The sequence below is a fragment of the Furipterus horrens genome, unplaced genomic scaffold (assembly GCF_987537825.1).
Source record: "Furipterus horrens unplaced genomic scaffold, mFurHor1.1.pri manual_scaffold_8, whole genome shotgun sequence".
NCBI classification, from domain to species: Eukaryota; Metazoa; Chordata; class Mammalia; order Chiroptera; family Furipteridae; genus Furipterus; species Furipterus horrens.
The window spans coordinates 80,936,355-80,960,840 of record NW_028327178.1 but is presented as its reverse complement, the minus strand read 5'-3'; positions in this window follow the sequence as shown (position 1 = coordinate 80,960,840).

Genomic DNA, 24,486 nt, shown 5'->3' with positions numbered 1-24,486 from the left:
CAAATTTTCTGACTTTAAAATAGCAACACATCTTTTACCAATTTAGCTATTTTTTAAGTATATTTTATTGATCATGTTGTTACAGTAGTCTCAATTTTTTCCTTTTGTTCCGCTCTGCCCAGTAGCCCCCTCCCCTCCAGCAACCCCACCCCCCTTAGTTCATGTCCATGGGTCATGCATATAACTTCTTTGGCTTCACCCTTTCCTATGTTATTCTTAACTTTCCCCTGTCTATTTTGTACAAACTGATTATGCTTCTTAATCCCTGCACCATTTCCCCATTTCTCCCCCTTCCCCCTCCCAGCTGATAACCCTCCAAACGATCCCCATATCTATGATTCTGTTCCTATTCTGGTCTGCTTAGTTGGATTTTGTTTTCACTTTTTAGATTCAGTTGTTGATAATTGTGAGTTTGTTGTTATTTTAATGTTCATAATTTTGATCTTTTTCTTAAGTAAGTCCCTTTGATATTTCATATAACAATAGCTTGGTGATGATGAACTCCTTTATCTTTACCTTGTCTGGAAAGCACTTTATCTGTTCTTCCATTCTAAATGATAGCTTTGCTGGATAGAGTAATCTTGATTGTAAGTCTTTGCTTTGCATCACCTTGAATACTTCTTGCCAGTCCCTTCTTGCCTGCAAAGTTCCTTTTGAGAAATCGACTGATAGTCTTATAGGCACCCGTTTGTAGGTAACTTTCTGCTTTTCTTTTGCTGCTTTTAAGATTCTCTCTTTATCTTTAACCTTTGGCATTTTAATGATGATGTGTCTTGGTGTGGTCCTTTTTGGGTCTAGCTTGTTTGGTACTCTCTGTGCTTCCTGAACTTATATGTCTATTTCCTTCACCAAATTTGGAGTTTTCCTTCATGATTTTCTCACAATGGTTTTCAATTTCTTGCTCTTCCTCTTCTCCTTCTGGCACCCCTATAGTTCGGATGTTGGCACATGTAAGGTTGTCCCAGAGGTTCCACCAGTTTCGCTACTTTGAGGTACATTTTCATGCACATGTGTCGTCGTCGGCAGCCATCCGTCTCGAGAGACGATGGTGTAGCTTCTTAAGAGTCTATCTGCACCGCCGAGAATGGTTGTGCAGTCCGACTCGGGAGTGACACGGTATCTGTCTCCTCCCGTGTTAAATCGACATCTTGCGATGATGCTGGAGTGTCCTCTCCAGTGAAGCTGAAGCTACAGAGCCTGGGCAGGGTGATATGGAGGGTCTGCTGTTGCCCATGCAGCACACCCCCCCTCTCTTCGCAGCTGAAGGATCCAAGGGAAAGACGGAGTCAATACAGCTTGGCTTCAGGTGCGCCGCAGGAGTTGCTGGTGCTGACTACAACGTCAAACCGCCTTAGGGACTCCGGCTCCGGATTTTCTGTCGGGGTTTACTCCCTTAGCCTTTCCCCTGAAGAGGTATGCCGCAAGGCAGCGGAGGTTTTTTGGAATCAGAGCTTTCCTTCTCTGATGTGCCCTGACTGGAAGATCGAACCAGCGACACTTAGCTCGCAGGCCGACGCTCAATCCACTGAGCCAAACCAGCCAGGGTATGCACATGTGTACTTGTTAAATAAAATGCATTTTTCTATCTTTTTTTCTTCTGGAGAGACAGAAATTTTAAGAGGGGCACTTGCTTTCTACCTCTTAAATTAAAGGATAAATCTGAATGCCCAGAGTAGGTATTAACTCACTGACTGTGAATTTTATGTATAGATTGATTAGGCCTGATCCTACATGGGAAACTAGGAACATATAGGATATGGAGTTTCCTAATGGAACCTGTCACTTACTATACCAGTTGTGTCACAGGTCTTAGTTTAAATTCCCCTCCCCCACCCCCAAAATAAACCTTAAGATGAAGTTTTGAGGGTCAGTAGTTTATTTGGGAGATGATTACAGGAAACACTGGTAGGGGAATGAAGAAGTCAGTGGGGGAGAGAAGACAGCCAAGAAAGGATGGCTTAATGAGAAGTTGCCACTGTGGGCAACTGGTGTTTGACACTGCTGGCGACCTCTGGGAGTCAGGGGAGAACATACACAGAGATGTCCTACCTAAGGGCTGGGAAAGCTTGGACATTTATCAACTAAATGTTGGTGGTGGTTGCTTGACATTCCTGTCCAGAGATGTCATTTCTTCCCAATTTCTCTAATGCTGCAATGCAATTCTAATTGAAATCCCAGCAACTATTTTGTAGATCTCAATGAACAGATTCTAGTATGTATATCAAAATCAAAAGACCTAGAATAACTAACACAATACTGAACAGAAGTACAGAGTTGGAGAATTTAAACTATGCAATTTCAGGATTCACTATAGAGCTGCAATAATCAAAACAGCATGATGTTAGAAAGAAAAAAAAAGGCACATAGATCAATGGAATAGAATAGAGAGCCCAGAAATAGACCCACACAAATATTACTCAATTTATTTTCAACAAAGTCTCAAAGGCAGCTCAATGGAGAAAGGACAGTTTTTTTTTTTTTTTCAATAAATGGTGCTGGAACCTAGATTATACTTTTTCACAAAAATTACCTCATGCATTTCACAAAAATTAACTTCACAAAAGTTCATTCAAAATGAATCATAGACCTAAATGTAAAGTACAAAACTGTAAACTTTAGAAGAAAATCTATATGGCTTTGAGTCGAGAGATGAGTTTCTGAATGCAATACTAAAAAACACAATGTAGGAAAGGAAAAATTGATAGGTTGGATGTTATTAAAATTTTAAACTTCTGCTCTGCTAAAGATGCTGTTACTAAAATGAAAAACAGAATGAGTGAAAATTATTGCAAAACACATATCTGACAAAGGACTTGTATCCAAAATATACAAAAAGTTCTTAAAACTCAACAATAAGAAAAATATAAAGATTGCCAAAATTGATTTTTAAAAGTGCAGTTAGACCTCTGGCCAGGTGACTCAGTTGGTTGAAACTTCATAGTATGCACCAAAAGGTTTGCATGTTTGATTCTGGGTCCAGGCACATGCTTAGGCTGTGGGCTCGATCCCTGGTCAAGGCATGTGTAGGAGGCAGCCAATCAGTGTTTCTCACATCCATGTTTTTCTCCCTCTCTCTCATTCCCTCTTTCTCTAAAATCAATTTAAACATTTTAAAGAAAAAACTGAAGGTAGAGTGTGATCTGATTTTGTAAATCATGATCACAATAAATAAATAGAAAAATAATTTTTCAGTAGTCTTTATTTTTCCTCTTTTGAAAAGAAGTTTTTAACCATAAACATTTCTCTTCTGAGCTCTGTTTTTAAAACTTGAGCAAAAGGGATTATACTTTGGGAGAAGGAATTGCAGGATAGATTGACAGTCAGATAAAGTGCTTGTTCTTTAAACAGGAGAGAGAAAAACAATGAACCATGCCTCACGGTACCTTAGGTAGTGTAAGACCTCAGAGGCAAGCTCAAACTAACAGTGAGCCTCCCAGCCAGGGCAGGTCTCTATGCTCCTCTGGGCCCTCAAGGACTAGAGTCTCTGCCCTACTGAACTGCTGGAGATTAGACAGTGATGAAGGCTATCGTGCTGGGTTGAAGATCAAAGGTTTCCCCCTGCTTTCCTAGCAGTGCATAAAGTCTCCCATTGTTCTCTGTGATCCCAAGGAAGATGAGGACCTTCAATACTTACAAGGATCTTCTGACAAGTTGATAAGATGAAAGTCAGAGAAAGACTATTTTATTTGAAGAAAATATAGAAATATGACTTTTCCTATAAAAATGAGTTTATGTATATGAAGTCATATATGCTTGGTACATCTGAATGGGAAAACAAATGTAAGGGTATATGCTAAACATGATCATAGTTGGTGACCTCTGAGTATGGGATTATAACTGATTTATTACTTTCTCTTTATTTAGCTGTGCTCTTTGATTTCCATACAATGAGAAGGTATTACCCATGGAAATATAGGGAGGAAAAGGCTGGGTGGTGCAATATATAGGCCTGGGTTTAAGACCCACGCAGACCTGGGTTTGAATAACCAGTGCTTCTACTCATTGGTTGTGTGCTTCTTAGAAAATTATTTCCATTTCTAAGCCTCATATATTCATCTATAAGGATGACATCAACCTTCAAAAGTTATCATAGAGATTATAATTAATCTACATAGAGAGTGCAGAATAGTTTCCCACATAACTGCACACATAAATACTTATGGTAATTGTACACTTTAGGCTGGTAAAATTTATCATATGTAAATTCAATAAAGTTGTCAAAAACCCCAAAAATTAATTCTAATGCTTTTATATGAATATTTAGATAAACTATGGAAATAGCTAACTTGGATACCCTGAGGAATGTCTATAAGGTTGGCATATGTCCATCATTTATACTTTAAAGACAAAAATAAAGGCCTTGCTTTCTTCAAGCTTATTCTAAAATGTCAACTCTGAAACTCCGAAAAGTTCTAAATTCAAATAATCTTTTCTTCTAAGAATGACTTTTTAAAAATCCATAGTACAGCTTATCAATTAGAGGTGCTGGCTGCGTTGCTTGATGGATTAGTCAGACATCACTTAATCCCTGGACGCCTGACATTCTGCAACTAAAATGAAAAGAACAGACCTTGTTATGGTAAGAATTATGTCCCCCCAGAATTGAAATTTTAACCCCCAATACTTCAGAATGTGACTGTATTTGGAGATAGGGTCTTTTAAAAGTAATTAAATTAAAATAAAATTATTAGAATGGCCCGTTAATCCAATGTGACTGATGTCTTTATAGGAAGAAACAATTAAGACACAAACATACACAGAGGGAGGACCATGTAATGGTACAAGGAGAAAATGGCCATCTGCAAACTTAGGAGAGAAGCCTCAGAAAAACCAACACTACCAACACCTGAATCTCAGACTTCTAGCCCCCATAATTATGAGATAACAAATTTCTGTTGTTTAAGTCATCCAACCTGGGATACTTTGTTATAGCAGCCCTAGCAAACTAATACACTCCTTTCACCTGCCTGACTTTTGGGACTGTTGGGAGGAACCTGTCTGACATTTAGAAAAAGCGTAGAAATCCTTTTTTATAAGTTTAATAAAATCATTATCATTAATGGTTTACCTACTTAAAATTACAATGTGGCAACTATTTATATTCCAAGGATTTTAGCAAAGACATTTATTGTTTAATTCAAAATAAAGTATGGCATGGAGGAACATATCAAATGACAAGATTTTGTGAAAGTCTCCGTTTCCTCCAATGGGTAAAGAACACGGTATTTGCTTGCTTTATGATGGACATAATGCTGACAGGTGTAGTGGAAAGTGGAAGGAGAGAAAACTTGAAGAAGTTGAGAGGACTTTTTGTAGAAGCAAAAAGAGAAATAATCAGTGAAGCAAGGAGAAAAGCTAGCCCAACGGAAGATGTTTGAAGCATAAGTGAAGGGGGAAGGATTCCAGAACAGCCATTAGGAGAAGTTTGGGGTGGAGAGAGGGGTGTGTCAGAAGGGATGCTGGGAAGAGTTGCTGGATGGAATGCAGTGTAGTGTCTCCTAATTCTTCTATGAAAAATTGTCACTATTACTTTCACTTTATTTTCCAAGGCTTTTGTTTCAAGGCTTCGAGATTCCTGATGTTCTAAAATGTTGAAAAGCTTGTAAAATGAAAACAAGGTAGCTTAAAAGACAGCTCATTCTAATTAGTATGTTTCTCTTACATTTTTCCACAATGTGAAACACAAATATATTGTAAAGGCAATGATTAAGCAAAGGGTATTTTGTAAAGTTTACTTTTAATTCTAATTGATTTCTCCAGTTTGCAAGTATCTGCTGTTACTCAGTACATCTGTTGTCTGTTTTGATTGCTTTTGGCAAACAGATGCAGGAAGCAAACACTATTGCCTTCTCTGCTTTATATAATGCTAAAAATACAAACATAATATTAGGTTTTCTTTTGAAGGAAAAAATTGCAAAGGACTGGAATACACCAAAAATATTACTAAATGTTCCCATGGGCACTGTGTAGCATACCCTTCCAGGTTATCTGATTATATGGAGTCTTCACACCTTTTATTGTACTGATGTTTTATAAAAATCTGTAGGTTGTAGATCATGGAAAGAGATGCAAACATTCTTAACCACAAATATGCAAATGAATTTAAGGAAGGTTCAATTAATTTCCCTCCTTCTCTGTGGAAGAAGACATCTTAGCACCAATTAAACAAATTCAAATGTATTGCAACATTCCAGATAGCCTACACATGTGTACTGTGTTTGGATTCTCCTTTGAACTGGTTATTATATCTTACTGGTTCCCTTATTAATTAATGAGTTAAACAAAATCTTTGACATGTGCCCACTTTATATATGCATGAGAGTCATGAGCTTATCTTTTCTAAAAAAATTATCCTTCAATACTTTCATAAAATTGACTGTTCTTAAGTTTCTAAGAGCCCAGCTAAAATCCAGCCTTACCTCAGTTTCAACTGGACACATGAAGTGAATTACTCCTTTGGAGTGAGGAATAGCAGGGGATGACTGTGAAATAGCATTGCTGAACTGACCTCTCTATACCTCAGTTAAGAGTCTCAACTGCGTATCTCCAGTGAACCCAGGGGAACTGAGTTATAATCTGCATGACATTTTTACCTGACATTCAGTTTGACTTCCACGTATCATAGAATAGAAAAAAATCCATGAATTCAAAATGAAACAATGTGTGTCAGCTCGGCACTGCACCATCTCATTTAATGTGAAAGAAAATCCATTTTATTTTGTCCCTGCCTGCTGATTGGCATGAACTCAGCTGCCCTTCAAAGGTTTAGCTTCCCCTGAGAGCAGGAAAAGTCACTGCAGTGAACCAAAGCGGAAAACAGGAGTAGGAATTCTCACATTCTCCTGAGGGTTGGGGGAGAGGTATATATAATGAATGGGTATGGCTTACACTGAAAAGTTACTTTAACTTTGTTGCATTTTTATGTACGAAAGTAAAGGTAACATCAAAGAAGCATGCTGACAACTTCCAGTAGAAAAAAATACCTGCCATCTTGAGATAAATGTTTCTGGAACATAGAAAATGATGCAAGAGCTTTTACACTGTACACATTATCCTATCAGAATTTGAACCACATGCCATTCGCTTTGATAAGAGAAGAAAAAAAAGATTTTCTTTCCACTCTTCTAGGTTCTTTACTGAGGCCTCTGTAACAAAAGACAGATTAACAAGAGAAAAAGAAACAGAAGTTCATTAACATGTATATCTCATTTACACGTGGGAGAAACTCAGGGATCGGTAACTCAAAAAGGTGGGTAGATCTTGGACCTAAATGCCATGTTCAGCTAAAACAAAGGAAGAAAGGTGTGAGGCAGATAAAGGCAGAGCAAGGGTATTGGGGGAATTACAGAAAGGAGACCAAGAGAAGTATATAAAGAAGAAAAAGTTCTGTTGTGCAGACTTAAGTCTGTGCCCTCTTTATTGATAAGACTTTCTAGTGACTTAGAGTCACCCTTCTATTTCTGGTACCGAGGAGACACCTTTACAAATGGAGATTTTATTCATAAATGTAAATTTCCCTTAGGAAGGGGCAATTTAAATTCTGTTTTTAGAACTTCTGTGTCTGCTATTTCTCAAAATAATCAGCTCTATATAATGCTTATGCTAAAGAGGTGTATATTGAAGTGGCATATTCTGGTCTCCTGTACTTTCTACTATTGCCAAACTTCAAACCACATCCTAGTATTTAGTTAATACCTGCCCTGTCTAAGGCACCCATATCTTCTTTATTATATTCATGTGGTTTTTACTTATCTTCAGCTATAGGTTAGATAACTTTAGAGTCTTGAACTGGATTTTGAAGTCAAAAGAACACTTTTTCCTTACCCTTCTTATTTATAAAAGTGAAGGACAGGAACATAGAATATGTTATGGGCAAATATCTGAACACAACAATATCCAGGATAATTTTCATAGTGTTTAACATAATAAATTCTCATGTAAAATTATAATGAGCAGAAATCAACATTTTGTTAAACGGAAGCAGCAGGGTGACAAAGTTGGTTCAAAACAAGACTCAAGAAACTGGTGATCACATAGTCAACAAATGAAAGGAGGAACGCTGCGATAAATCACAAAGTCAGGTGCAAAGTTGGTTATTGTTCTACCAAGAAAAAGACCATAACCTTTGGGCTTAAGTTGTCTACATAAGAAACATCATTTTTGTTGCTATTAGGCAAAGGTGATTTTTATTGATTTAGACAAAAAATATTTTCATAATATTGGCTAAAATCACTTCTATCTTATTGTTATGGTTACAGAACCCCAGCCTATGCTGTTCTGGAACAGTTGTGGAGTCTGATTACCTGCCACCAAGAAGCATGACTCCCAATACAAAAGTTCGATGGAAATGGAAAGGGGGTTATTTAAAAGTTTTACATATTCAGAATAACAGCAGGTTTCTACTGTTATGTCCCACTCCCTTTAAAACCCCAAAACACAGACTTGGCTGCTGTGGCTCAGTGGGTTGAACATCGGCCTACAAGCCAAGTGTCGCTGGTTCGATTCCCAGTCAGGGCACATGAGGAGGGTGTACGTCAGGTCCCCAGTTGGGGGCGCGAGTGAGAGGCAACCACACAGTGATGTTTCTCTCCCTCTCTTTCTCCTTTCCCCTCTCTCTAAAACAAATAAACAAACAAATAAATAATTTAAAATTTAAAAAATAAATAAATAAATAAAACCCCAAAACACAGTATTGCTTCCCCCTGCCAAACCAGGCCAGTTTCAGAATACACCAGTCAGAAAAGCAGAAGTCCATGGCTCCCCAGTCAGCTCCCTAGTCCTAGTCCTAGTTCAGCATTTCAGGCATCTCCAACTAATCCATGCTTGGTTAGGCAGGTCCCTGAAATTCCAGCCTCATCCGACATGCCTCTGTGTTCTCCAGGAAGGTTTCCCAATGGGTCTCCTTTTTCTTACTTCAGACCTTGTGGTGGACTCTCTCTCTAAACCACATGGCTTCCCCCTTACAGCCCAGACCCCCTAGCTGACTCCCATCTATACTGCTTTTAGACCATGTGATTTCTCTCTGATGCTCCTTCCTGGAGGCCCCTCTTTTCAAGGCTGCCTGCCTTCCTTTTAAATGCTAAACCAGAGCACCTTACCTCATTGTTATGAGGAAAGTGTCTTAAGCCTATTGTCTGCCCTTTTGCCCCAGGCTGCAGCACAGCTATTATCTAGTTACCAACTTGCCATAGATATGCAAAGTACCTGAAAAGCTATATTATCTCCTTTCCCCAGCCCTAAAACCATGAGCTATGGGGACTTTGGAGAGGACCCCACTCCTCTGCTCTGTTACATTAGCAGAAAGGGACCAGGCCTGGAGCAGTGTGTCTCATTCCAGCCTAAGCAGGACTGTCTTGGCTCTCTAGGAATGTTTTAGGAAAGAAATTAGTCCTGGTGGAGCTGCTTTAGCCCATTAGAAAGTCAGAGAAAAGGAGGTTTCAGAGACAGGTTTAGGGGGTTAGCCCAGGAGGAGCTACCATACTGCTCCCCTGGTTACAAGTTTCTTAGGGACCTTTAGAGTTTAGGAGTTGCACACCCAAGAGGAAAGAAAGATGTGGGTGTGCTCCTGAAAGGGAGAGTGTGCTCTGGGTCCCTTGTCTTGAGGGTTTTAATGGCTGGGAGTTTAGGGGGTGGTCTTAGGGAAAGATCTCAATAAAATATTCATTAGCTTTATGCTGATGACCAAAAGGAGATTTATTTCCTTAACTTCTTCATTTTTCCTTGGGTGTGGTTGGCACAAATGACACTAATTGGATTTCTGTGCTCTGTTTCCCTAAGGAGGGTGATTTAACCTATTTAGCCTTTGGTTGGGGAGGAGAAGTATAAACAATTTACTCATAGTGTCCTTGGTTAGGAACTATAGGAGTCTGTAATTTACTAGATGGCTATAAATGGCTTAGCCATTTAACTATCTGTCTGTTTTCCTATTCCACTTGTCTTGGCTTACTAACTTGTTTTATGACCAATTTCCAATAAAAGAGCATTCTACTTCATAGAGTTGTAAATTACCTGAGCCCTAATCAATAGTGTAGGGACTGAAAAAATATTAATATTTTTCCTCCCACCTTCTAAGTTCTTCTTGCTGAGCTAATAACCAAATTAACAGAAACAGAATAACAGGAGGAAATCAAAGTTTAATATATGCATGTGAGGAATTCACATAGACATGATAACTATATGAAAATTCCAAAGACAGTGAGGCAACATTAAGTATATAAGATATTTTGTGAAACTAGAATAGTTGGTGGTAGTGCTGCCTGTCTCTACCAGAACCAATAAGTAGAGGCAGGGATTGAATCTTTATGGGTACTTTATTGAGATGCCAGTGATCTGAGAAGATGGTAGGTTGTGTACCCTGCAAAACCATCTTAACATCTCATCTCAAGCAGACCTTTTAATAAGGAGAAAAAATGGATAGGTAAAGGGTTTGGTAAAAAATCTTAATTGGATAAGAGTGGTGGTCTCCTGGTGATTTTCCTAGTACTTCTCTTTCTGTTGATCAATCATTCTTTGTCTGCAGCACTGACATTCCCTCCCCAGAGCATATACCATCCCCATTGTCACTTACAGACCCCCTCGGGCACAAAGGTTGAATTGCTTGTTGACCTCCTGGTCATGCATTCCAGTTCCTGGAATAACAGCTTTCCACAGGCATTAATCACTTAAGCCTATCAACTACGACTAAAGTTAAAATATTTAACTATTGAGTTCCCCTATCATTCAGACAAAAGAAAAAAGAGGAGGGAACTGGGTATTAGATTTCAGAAGTGCAAAGGTAAATTTACAGGTAGTGAGGAAGAGCTGAACACACATGGAAGGAAAGTTCTTGCTAGGTGACTGAGAAATAAGGAGACATCTAGGGTATCTAGCTAACAGGCACCTGCCTGAAGCTCTGTCATTTACCATATTTAATTTAAATTAGACTAAAGCATCATCCTAAACTCTCCTTTCTGAAGCAGGTTTCTCTGTCTGAATCTCTTGGGCAGGAAAGGGGGAAGGGTCGAAGGTTCTTTCTGAGTCTTTTGGTTTCTAATAAACAGCTTAAAATCGATAACCCTAAAAACAACTCTAGGATGGCATAATGTTGGTCCCTTTGATAGGAAACGGTAAATCAAATAAATTTGCATATTATGTGACTCTAAGGCAAGGGTCAGCGAACTATAGTCAGGCCTAACTCACCACCTGTTTTTGTAAATAACTTATTGGAACACTGCCACAGTCATTTGCTTGTACATTCTACATGGCTGCCTTCACTACAGAGTGGAATCATTGCAACAGAGACTGGATTGTCCACACAATCTAAAGTAGTCACTATCTGGCTCTTTACAGAAAAGAAAAAACCAAAAGCTTGCCAACCTTTGACCTAGGAACAGGAAATTGAAATGAAGGTGATGTAATCTTTTTTCCCCCTTCCTTTCAAATTTTGGATAATATTTTTTCTTTGCAATAATATTAATAAAAAAACATGAGAATGAAATAAAAAGTTTCTTCAGGGAAAAGGCACATCAGAATTTAAATACATGACTGAATATAAAATGCATACATGACTATTATGTGCATTGCATTCTGCATGATTTAGTCAGCTTGATAACATGATAGATTCTCAGAACCTCCTTCAGAAGGGTTTGTTGACATAAGAAACATCCAAACCTTTAAGAATTTTTATGAGTTTGTTTGAGCCAAACTGATGACAATTGCCAGAAAGCAAAATCTCAACAGATTGAGAATATGTTCCAGAGAATGGCCACTTTGTACTTTATTTTAAACATTACAATAAAAGGAGGAGACTTAAGGGGGGTCACATGGAATTCATTGATGATAGATTAGGGAAGTGGAGGAGAGCAAAATGGGGAAATTATTTGTGACTGAATAAAAAGTAAAGCAAAATAGACACATACTTCTTGTACATTTGTGGCTATAGAATAATTAGCAGTTAATAATTAACACACTAATAGTAACAATTGAGGTTTCTGTAGTCTCCTGCTCTTTTGCAGTGATTGTGCTCTGAAGGGTCTGGAAAAGGAAATTACTCTGACATTGCAAAGGTTTGTTATCTTAGATGCAAAAAGACAATAGCCAGGCTGAGTTAAGGTAAAGCTTGACCATTGTTAAAGAAGATACTGGCCAAGGACATGAATAACTGCCGTGACTTACTTTTAGTTAGAAAGTTTTAATTTCAGATCATCTTACATGGTTACTTTAGCTCTCTGAGTTTGTCAGACCACCATGCAGGCCTCCCCTGAGCTTGTCAGGTTTAGTATGTGGTCCTGTAGGAGGCAGCTGAACAGGCATGAGCAGAGCAAAGATGTTGGGCCAGATATGAAAGATCGCCAGAGTGCAAAGTCCTAGGTGCCTAGCAATGAACAACTGTAGGATGGGACCTCACGACCAGGATGACCTAGAATATCACTAGTCATGCAGTTTAGACCGCTGGAACTTTCATATCACTGGTTATGTTGTTCAGACTCTGCCCTGATCTCTTCTCCCTAGCATGTCCCTAGCCATGTGGTAGACCTCCCTTAGAAGTGGAACAAGGGTGCCAGACAATAACCTCATAAGACCCCCATACAAACCCTTGCACAACCACTCCCTTAAGCATTAAGCCCTCAGGACAATGAAGTTTTGACTCACATCAAATAATCTTAGGAACAAAGCCTTGGGTCTTTTGATCAGGCCACAGTTTTGGTCAAACTACAGATAACATCTAGGCCTTAGTTGTGTCTCAGCTCCAGGCCCGGAAATATCAGCAAAACCAGACAAAGCGACGCCATGGCTGACATCATTACCAGCCGCATTGACTAATGACCCCTGCCCTGCTGCCAACCAATCAGTGGAGAGCATGACCCTAAAAGGACACACCTAGAAAGCTGATGACTATTCTATTGAGGTCCTCCCTTGGGACTTCCCATTAAGTCCCTGCCTTTAAAAGCCCTTAGAACAGAAGACCCAGGATGGCTCTCTCTGAAGCATGACTAGCCATTCCCTTCACCTTCGTCCAGGCACACATATCCTCACTTTCTTTCTTCTAAGTTATAAGGACCCTTCTTTTTCCTCTGTAACTTGTTTCCTAAGTCCACACAGCTCAGGGGGCTCACTTATTTCACAGCTCTCTTCTATCTATGTAAGTTTCTAAATAAATTATTGCTTGTATTTGAGTCTTGACTCTGAATTCTTTCTTAGCCAGGACTCAAGTACTGAGGTTGCTTAACCAAGGTCCAATTGCTCCCCAAAATTTGGGTTCTTGTCTCCTGATATAAAAGAATTTAGACCAAAGATATTGAAAAAAACAAAGGCAGATTTATTGAGGCTCTGCAGGGGGTAAGAACATTGAGATAGGGTTCCAAGTTCTGTGCTCAGAATACGGTGTTAAGGGGGTTTTATTCCTTGGGAACATGGATGTTGCTGGGGTTAACCAATCAGGGTGTAAGCTTTTCCTTTTTTGGAACACTGACATCCTGGTACATGTCAGCCAAGTGAGAGGTTCTGGGATTATGCAGCACTTATTATGGGATGTAGGAAGGGACATGGCTTGGCTTTAAATCTGAAGAATAAACTTAAAAGGAGTAATGTTAGTTTCTGGACCATTGCTTTATAGCTACCTATTGATAACTGCCATAGTTCTGGCAGGGCTTAATTCAATGGAGCAATTTGTTCCAGCAGCGCTTGACTCAATAGAGCGATTTTGGGGAACTTTTTTTTCTACCTGTTTCACAATTGCCTGTAACACCTGGTTTTTGGTTTTGCTTTATTATTTTTTTTCACCATTAACAGCTTCTTTTTCATCCACAGCTTACACATATTAAAAACTAATACCAAGTTCTTTATTTCTGAGAAGAAAACTAATGGCCGATTTAAGTCCTCAGCATTCCAAATTACTCATCTTTTTTAAATTAAAAAAAATTAACTCAGATTTTGGTATTAAGCTCATCCATATTCTGGTATTTCTTTTAAGGAATTTCTATGTGTGGCCCATATCACGAAATTGCACTTAAAGGAAAAGTAGCTTGTGACTTTACCTTGATAACCTTATATACGAGAGTACACAAATGAACACACACAACTAATTATTGTTTGGAAATAGTACTGGATCAAGGGTTTTAGAATTATTCTAGACTAATCTAGTTTATGTTGCTTCTTTAGAGGTCATTCCTCCTGCAATCACTGTATCACAACCTGTGTGAATTATAGATATTTGGGAGATTTTGTACACTCCCTGGTTCCAATCTGTAAAGCAGGTATAGGCAAAATGCCATCCTAAATTCAATTCAAAGAAATAAATATTGACAAAATTTATTCAGGTTTCAGAGCTGAGTTTCAGCAAGTATTCACAAACTGTTAAACTATTAGGATATTTAAGTACCAATTGGTAACTAGTCGTGGCTATGAGCCCTTTAGATAATTTCTAGTTTACTTCAGTCAAACTAGCCTCTCCCACCTTGAAGCCCCATGGGGAAACAGCTTTCAAAGTGTTAACCCTGCACAAAATTGGTACCTACATTCAGTCAAGATTTCATGAGAATTGACTGGAGTTTCAACCATATGATGTAATAAATATTTTACATTTTACCCCTTGAATTATATTTTTCACGTTACAAAAATATTCACAGTCCCTTTCAGTTAAGTCCCTCCCTGCACCCACCAGCCATATTACAAAACTAATGCAAATCTCTTAAAAACAACAGGGGAAAATTACAATGAAAAACAGGAGGAACAAGCCTAGAATAGAACACATCTTAACTCTACATCCAATGCTACCTGAATTAGGAAAGTTTGAGGAAACTATTCTAACAAGAGCTGCAGACATATATAATCAAGACAAGACTGAGTATTAAAGGACTATGCAGCCTAGTCTCGTGAAAACTGGGGCGTTTGTACAACTGGCAGAGAAGGTTTCTGTCTGGAAAAAAATAACAATAGAAAATAAGACAAGAGAGCTTTGGAAAAAAACCTCTGATTTTATACTCTGCTCAATACAACTTGTGTGCCCAGAAAAATTTATCCATTTATCCATTTTGATTTTTAGCTTTCCCCGGTGATTTAATGCTACACTTGCACCCACTGAAGATCAGATGCTGTATGCCCCTATACCTTTTAATAGTTCAGTATACACCCACCCAACTTAACAGCAAACCTCTGCATGTCTTTTCCCAAGGGCTTCACTGTCCACTGGAGGCCCCTGAGAGTTAGTGTATAAATGTCCTAGTTCCTTTGGCCCTCAGGTAGGATAACCCTGAAGTATTCTACATCAGCTTTTACAGTTTTCCCAGCAGAATGAAGCTCCAATCATTTATAACAGGTGCTGGCTTGATAAGAAACCTATTACTGGCTCCTTTGTCTTCCGTCTCACAAAATACTCAACTTGTGTTTCCTTCAACCTCTAAATAATCTCAAAACTGTCACTTTCCAAATTATTCTCAAATCCTTGTCTCAGACTTGTTTTCTAAGAGAACCCAAAATAAAACATGATAAGTACTCAAGAAATAGCCATTCACTCATTCAAGCCTTTCAAGTATTTCTACTTTTTGGAATTTACAGAGCTTTTTCATTGTGCCCTACATTTTCTAATGTGGTCATTTTTTATAAATATTTCACTGGCAGTTAGAAAGAATGCATATGCTCTATTTTTAGGGCATGGTTTTATACACACACACACACACACACACACACACACACATATATATATATATATATATTCAGTTCTACTTTCAAGTTATCTTATTTAGACTTTCCACTTATCCTTGTATTTTTCATCCACTCAAACTATTACAGACCAGAGCTGATTGGCAGTCTACTACTAGAGCGGTTCTATTTCTTTTTATTTTCTATATTTTCTGTTTTATGATTTTTGTTGCTTCACTATTTGATACTTAGATATTCACAACATATATTTTTTTATGCATTGTATCCTTCAAAACTATAAAATGCCCACTGCTTTTTGGGCTCAATTACACCTTTTCTGATATAATCATAATTCCTGTTCTCTTGTAAATATGCCTTTCCTAATAGAGTTTGCTGTCCCTACTTTTGACAATCCCAAATCATTTTGGTGTGTCTCATATATGACATAGAGTTTGTATTTCCTTTATAATTCAATCTAATCTAAACTTTTAACATGTAGGTTAAACCTATTTATATTTACTGAGATGGCATGTATGTTGGTTTTGGTTCTGTCATATTGTCTCACATTTCCTGTCTTTATGTATTTTAAAGACTTTCTTTATGTAGTGTATTTCCTTTGCTTTGCTTTCTGTGTAGCTCTGAGTTCTAGAAAGTTCTGCAATTCTGTTCTGATGATTACCCTTATTAATTCATATAGTCAGACATAAGAGTCTTATGCTACAATGGAGGAAGAGAAGATATCCACATGGTTTGCAGGAAGGAGAGAATACTATGCAGGTTTGAAAGGAAAGGGAGAACTCCATGCTTCTTTGAAAGGGAGGATACTGCGCGGCTTTGAAAAGGACAGAGAGAACCTGCGTGATCCAGTGCAACATGGCACATGCTTTCCTGGACTGTTATATGGAGGCTGATGACATCATACCCCAGATCCTGAAGGAGACCACTGACAGATAAGGGATGGGGAACTTCTGGGAATGTTTTTGGCTTCTAGCCTTTTGGGGAGCAAGGGAAGTGATGGGTCCCATGGGAGAACAGAGCTCTGAGCTGAAGTGCTCACCGCCCTCTCCAGGTTGGAATGTTGTAAATAAAGTCCTGTTTTCCTCAAAAAAAAAAAAAAAAAAGAGTCTTATGCTACAAGAAATAATAAAAATAGTGTTTCTTCTTTCTTCCCCATTCCATTTCTCTCCTCTACCACCCAACTGATATCAATAATGTTACCTTTCTTTTATTTTATTTTATTTTTTTTTAGTGAAGAATGGAGTTTGGTTGTGAGAAAAGGAAGAGTGAAGGTAGCCATTAATAGAAAGAAAAGTATACTAGGACTTCCACATTGCCAAGAGAAAAAGGAGTAGTTTATAGCAACTTGATCAAACCAGAAAAAAACAAGAAAATAGGTAACAAAAATGTAACATAAATAATATACATGGGCTAAAATTAAAATAGTAAAATAAATTGTTTAAATCATTATAACATTTGTTACAAATTATAACAATCATAACAAATCCAATTCTATTGAAAGAAAAACTGAGAATGGCTAAAAAGAACCCTCTCAAATTCCACTTAAATAAAGCTTATAAAAATAATTAAAACCAAGTAATAAATTATGCTGAGGTAAAATGTGTATCATAAGGTGTGGCATATCAAAAATATTCAAAGCCACTGCTTTAAGCTGTATAATTCTTTTTTTATTATTATTATTTTATTTATTTATTTATTTATTTATTTTAAATTTTATTTTTTGGTTATTTAATTACAGTTGTCCCAGTTTTCCCCCATTGCTCCCCCCTCCCAGCCCATCCCTTCTCCCACAATTATATCCCTCCCCGTTGTCCATGTCCATGAGTCATTCATATACGTTCCTTGACTAAACCTTTCCCTTACTTATCCCCCTTCTCTCCTTCCCCCCTCCCCTCTATTGACTGCTATTCTGCTCTTTGTTCTATTTAGTTCCTTTGTTTGTGTTGTTCTTTAGTTTCCTGTATTGGGTGATATCATATGGTATTTTGCTTTCTTTGCCCAGCTTATTTCACTAAGCATGATTCTCTCTAGTTCCATCCATGTTGTCGCAAATGGCAGGAGTTCCTTCTTTCTTTCTGCTACATAGTATTCCATTGTGTAGATGTACCATCGTTTTTTGATCCACTCATCTACAGATGGGCACTTAGGCTGTTTCCAGCACTTAGCTATTGTAAACAGGGCTGCTATGAACATAGGGGTGCATAAGTTTTTTTGAATTAGGGTTTTAGGATTTTTCGGGTATAATCCTAGCAGTGGAATCACTGGTTCAAATGGCAGTTCCATTTTTAGTTTTTTGAGGTAATTCCATACTGTTTTCCACAGTGGCTGCACCAGTCTGCATTCCCACCAACAGTGCAGTAGGGTTCCCATTTCTCCACATCCTCGCCAGCATTTGTTGCTTGTTGATTTGTTGATGATGGCCATTCTGACAGGTGTAAGGTGGTATCTCATTGTGGTTTTTACTTGCATCTCTCTGATGGCCAATGATGTTGAGCATTTTTTCATGTGCCTATGGACCTTCTGTATGTCCTCTTTGGAGAAGTGTTTGTTCAGGTCCTTTGCCCATTTTTTAATTGGGTTGTTTGTTTTCTTGATGTTGAGTCATATCAGCTCTTTATATATTTTGGAGATCAGTCCTCTGTCTGTGATATCATTGGCAAATATGTTTTCCCATATGGTTGGTTTCCTTTTCATCTTGCTGATATTTTCTTTTGATGAGCAGAAACTTTTTAGTTTGATGTAGTCCCATTTGTTTATTTTTTCCTTTATTTCTCTTGCCTTAGGAGATGTATCCGTGAAGATATTGTTACATGTGATATCTGAAATTTTCCTGCCTATGTTTTCCTCTAGGACTTTTATGGTATCACGGCTTACATTTAAGTCTTTAATCCATCTTGAGTTTATTCTCGTGTGTGGTGTAAGTTGGTTGTCTAGTTTCATTTTTTTGCACGTCCCTGTCCAGTTCTCCCAGCACCATTTGTTAAAGAGGCTCTCCTCACTCCATTTTATGTTCCTTCCTCCTTTATCAAAGATTAGTTGACCATAGAGACCTGAGTTTATTTCTGGGCTTTCAATTCTGTTCCACTGATCTATATATGTCTGTTCTTATGCCAGTACCAGACTGTTTTGATCACAGTGGCTTTGTAGTATTGTTTGATGTCTGGTATCGTGATTCCTCCTGCTGTGTTCTTCTGTTTCAAGATTGCTTTTGCTATTCGGGGTCTTTTTTGGTTCCATATGAATTTTTGGAGGATTTGTTCTAGGTCAGTGAAATATGTCATTGGTATTTTAATAGGGATTGCATTGAATTTGTAAATTGCTTTGGGTAGTATGGCCATTTTGATTATGTTGATTCTTCCCATCCAAGAACATGGTATTTGCCTCCATTTATTTGTATCTTCCTTAATTTCTTTCTTCAATGATGCATAATTTTCAGTGTACAGGTCTTTTATCTCTTTGGTTAAGTTTACTCCTAGGTACTTTATTTTTCTTGCTGCTATAGTAAATGGTATTTTCTTTTTTGCTTCTGTCTCTGCTATTTTATTGTTGGTGTACAGAAATGCCTTAGATTTCTGTATATTTATTTTGTACCCTGTTATTTTGCCAAATTCACTTATATCAAGTAGTCTTTTAGTGCAGTTTATAGGGTTTTCTAGGTATACTATCATGTCATCTGCAAATAGTGATAGTTTTACTTCTTCTTTCCCAATTTGGATGCCTTTTATTTCTTTGTCTTGTCTGATTGCTGTGGCTAGGACTTCCAACACTATGTTGAATAGAAGTGCGGAGAGTGGACAGCCTTGTCTAGTTCCTGATTTCAGGGGGAATGCTTTCAGTTTTTGTCCATTGAGTATGATGTTGCTTCAGGTTTCTCATATAATAGCCTTAATTATGTTAAGGTATGCTCCCTCTATTCCCATTTTGCTGAGAGTTTTTATCATAAATGGGAGTTGTACTTTATCAAATGCTTTTTCTGCATCTATAGATATGATCATGTGATTTTTGTCTTTCATTTTGTTTAGGTGATGTATTATGTTTATTGATTTGCGAATATTAAACCATCCTTGCATCCCTGGGATGAATCCCACTTGATCATGGTGTATGATCTTTTTGATGTATTGTTGGATCCTGTTTGCCAAAATTTTATTGAGGATTTTAGCATCTATGTTCATCAGTGATATTGGCCTGTAGTTTTCTTTCTTTGCTGTGTCTTGACCTGGTTTTGGGATGAGGGTAATACTGGCTTCATAGAAAGAGTTTGGGATTTTCCCCTCTTCTTGGATTTTTTGGAATAGTTTGAGGAGGGTAGGAGTTAGTTCTTCCCTAAATGTTTTGTAAAATTCACCTGTGAAGCCATCCGGTCCAGGGCTTTTGTGTGCAGGGAGATTTTTGATTACTGTTTCAATTTCCTTCTTTGTTATTGGTCTGTTGAGACTTTCTACTTCTTCTTGGTTCAGTTTTGGAAGGTTGTATGTTTCTAGAAATCTGTCCATTTCTACTAGGTTGTCAAATTTCTTGCCATATAGTTGTTTGTAATGTTACCTTTCTTACTATTCTCTTTGTATTATTAAAAATGTATTTATGTCTATTACTTGATTAGTCAGCTTTTTTTAAGTATATTTTATTAGATTGTTAGAGTAGTCCCAATATTTTTCTCTTTGCTCCTCTCCACCCAGCACCCCCTTCCCTCCAGCAATCCCATCCCCCCTTAGTTCAAGTCCCTAGGTCATGCATATAAGTTCCTTGGCTTCACACTTTCCTATATTATTCTTAACTCCCTCCATCTATTTTGTACCAATCAATTATGCTTCTTAATCCCTGCACCATTTCCCCATTTCTCTCCATTCCCCCTCCCAGCTGATAACCTTCCAAGTGGTCCCCATACCCATGACTCTGTTCCTATTCTGGTTTGCTTAGTTGGATTTTGTTTCTACTTTTTAGATTTAGTTGTTGATAGATGTGAGCTTGTTGTCATTTTAATGTTCATAGTTTTGATCTTCTTGTTCTTAAATAAGTCCCTTTAACATTTCATATAATAATGGCTAGGTGATAATGAACTCTTTTAGCTTTATCTTGTTTGGGAAGCACTTTATCTGCCCTTCCATTCTAAGTGATAGCTTTGCTGGATAGAGTAGTCTTGGTTGTAGGTCCTTGCTTTTCATCACTTTGAGTACTTCTTGCCAGTCCCTTCTTGCCTGCAAAGTTTCTTTTGAGAAATCAGTTGACAGTCTTATAGGCACCCCTTTGTAAGTAACTCTCTGCTTTTCTCTTGCTGCTTTTAAGGTTCTCTCTTTATCTTTAATCTTTGGCATTTTAATGGTGATGTGTCTTGGTGTGGTCCTCTTTGGGTCTAGCTTGTTTGGGACTCTCTGTGCTTCCTGGACATGTATGTCTATTTCCTTTGCCAAATTTGGGGAGTTTTTCTTCATTATTTTTTCACATAAGCTTTCAATTTCTTGCTCTTCCTCTTCTCCTTCTGGCACCCCTATGATTTGGATATTAGTACGTTTAAGGTTGTCCCAGAGGTTTCTAAGCCTCTCCTTTTTAAATTTTTGTTTCCTCATTCTGTACTGGTTGACTGTTTTTTTCTTCCTTATGAACCAAATTATTGATTTGAACCTCGGTTTCCTTCCCTTCACCATTGGTTTTGTGTGGATTTTCCTTAGGCATTCGTCAATACAGGGTGACCTGTTTCACTTTGCTGTGGCACTGTGTGGGGGGGAGGGGTCTGAGAGGGACAATGCCACCTGCTCAGCAGTCACCCCTCTTCCAGTCACCTCTCCCACCTCTGTATGGGACTGACGCCTCTCTAGCTGTTGCCTTGGCCATCATTCCCTGAGTGGGTTGGTCTGCAGACTTCCTAGGACCATGGGGGCCCTTCAAACAAGCAGACTCTGTTGAGAGACCAGCAGTTTCTTCCTCTGCCCCAACCCCCACTGGTTTGCACAGTCAGAAGCAATGAGGCTCTTATTTTCCCCGGCACTGGGATCGTGAGCTGCGTGGCCTGGTCTGAGGCTGGAAACGCTCCCAGATATCCCTCTCGACCTTTCAAAATGTGTGACTGCATTTTCTGGAGCCTGCTGCTGCCACCACACCGCATCCTCTCTGCCCCAGCTCTGACCCTCCTACCTGTCTGGATGAGTATTTCTTCTTTATATCTTTGTTTGCTGGACTTCCATGCAGCTTGATTTTCTGGAACTTCTGGTTGTCTCTAGTTTTGAGGTAGTTGTATTCCTTTTTAGCTGTGGAGGGAGATGCAGCATGTCTGTCTGCGCCTCCATCTTGGCTGGAAGTCTCCAAGAATTGATTAGTCAGCTTTTAATAAAATTATTTAAATCAGAGTTTTTGTAGCTGAGACAATCAGCATATCTATTCAAACTCTTATCTTCTTCATTCCAGTTTTTATAAATTATAACATTTCTGTGTTTCCTGTAGTCACTTCAAGGCAAGCCCATCACCTTCAGCAAGGGTATGACAGTGTTTTCAGAGATCCATTTTTCTCTGGATTCTTTAACTAAATTCTTGCTTTTTTTCCTTCCCTTTTCTTTTTTCAGCTGCTGCTCTTTCTCTGCTGTTTTATTTATTTTACAGTCTATGAATCATAGTCTCCTACTTTCACAAAAGATGAAATCTGTGGGGCTACTTTTTCATTCTCCTTGAAGACTTTGTACGGTTTTCAGGAACTGAAGAAGGAAGAGTCTTATTTATGCAGACTTGCTCAATCTGGAAGTCCCTGGGTCTGTATTTCTGTTACTTTTTTTGTTTGTTTGTTTCTGATCTTGTAGCCCTTACCCGTGCACATTTAGGATTAAACCTTGTAGAAAAACAAAAGGAATGATTCTAATCATAGGAATTATGGTGTCTTAACAAGACAATAAAAAAATTATGGGTGGGGTGTCCTTTTTCAGCACCTCTTGAGGTACAAAAGTAGATGTCTCTCTACTCTGGCTTTACAATTATCTAGGCCATCTTTTAACTGTTCCATATCTGGTATGTAGGAACTAAAAACAGTATTACTACTTTTCTTCACATCATACAAATTCTTCTAGGCTGGGCTGATAACCAAATTAACAAAGACAAATTAACAAGAGAAAAATCAAAGCTTATACATGTGCATGGGGAATTCACATAGGCACAATAATTCCATGAAAATACCAAAGACTGTGAGGGAACATTGGGTATATAAGACATTTTTGAACAAAGGAGAAAAGGGGGGTGGGGAGAAGGATAGGATATTAGATTTTAAAAGTGAGAATGGGCAATTATAAATAGTTGAAGAAGAGCTGAACACACATGGAAGGAAAATTCTTACCAGGTGACTCAGAAAAAATGAGACTCAGGGAGTAACTAGTTAATAGGCCTAAAAACTCTTATTTACTATACTTAATTGAAATTAGGCTGAAGTGAACATTCTAAAATATCCTTCATGATGTAGGTTTCTCTGTCTGAACCTTATGGATAGGAAAGGAAGGGAGGGTCAAAGGTTCTTTCTGAGTCTTCTGTTTTTTAAAAAACACTTGAAATCAATATGCCAAAAAGCAGCTGCAAGGTGGAAAAACTTTGATCCCTTCAGGTAATAACCATTTTCCTTTCAGCTCAGTTTTACAAGTCTAATGTCACAGAATTATAAATCATTGGCAATAAGAATTATGCTGGAGTTTATGTTCTTGAAGGAATTTCAGCCATCAACATTTTTTTTCTTTTTTTTTTTTTTTAAAGGTTTCAAATTTTAATAAGATACTAATAACTTGCAGCATCCTTCGCATCCTTTCTTTCCGAGCAGTCGCCAATGTCCTCACTCCACGTCTCCTCTGGTAGAGCATGCCTTGACTCAGCCCCAGGCCCAGCCCCTGTAAGGGTTTTTCTCCGCCCTGCTGTTGGGGTGAATGTTCTGGTAGAAGGGAAGGGAGTTTGGTACTAGGGTTGAGCGTCAAGTTACCAAGGTTCTTTGCTAGTAGTTCTGAGACAGCTTGAGTGTCAGCCGAATATTCTTCACGGGGCATCTGAAGAGACTCGGGGGTCCAGGTTGGGTTAAGCTTCTTTGGGGAGTCCATTGGATGTCTAGCCACAGCCTGAAACGCCTAGATTCTCCAAAGGGTTCAGTAGAAGGCGATACTCAAACCTCTCGAATTGCTACAAAGTAGCTCAGAAAGAACCCTATAGCCCAGAACATTTTTTTTTCTTGAAAGAAAAATGTCTTGTGCTTATTCTTAATTATGCAAAGATTTTTAAAATTTGGACATAATTGTAACTCTCAAAGATGACAGTCAGTAAATATTCTCATTTTGATTACTTCAGGAAAGTTAAGAAGATTGAAAAGTACTGCTTGTCTATAAAGTTGAAGAACTAAGGAGGAGGACACAACCTATGGGTTAGGTTACTTTTACTCACTGCTTAATTCATCCTCCTTTCTGAAATATTTGCCCAATCCCTATGGAATTGTAACAGGTGTCTGATGGCAGTTGATTAGTAAAAAAATTCAAGTCACTTTCTACTACAGGCTGGAGAGTCTGACTTTCAGCATTGTCTTAGTGATCAACTTTATGAAACACTGCAGAATACTCCTAAAGAAAAGGCTTTTCATGACTGATATTCACAGGGATAGGAATCTGGTAGAATCTGGCAAAACAGAACAAAAAAGTAGCTCATGTATTGGAATCCTAGCTTCACCATTTATGGGCCCTTAGGTGCCCATCTATAAGATAAAGAAAATTATATCTACTTAATACAATTGGTGTGGAGACTAAACAAGATCATGTATGTAATGTCAACATAAGGAATATTCAAACCTGTAGAGAATTTTTGTGAGTTTATTTGAGCCAAATTGACAACAATTGCAGGGAAGCAAAA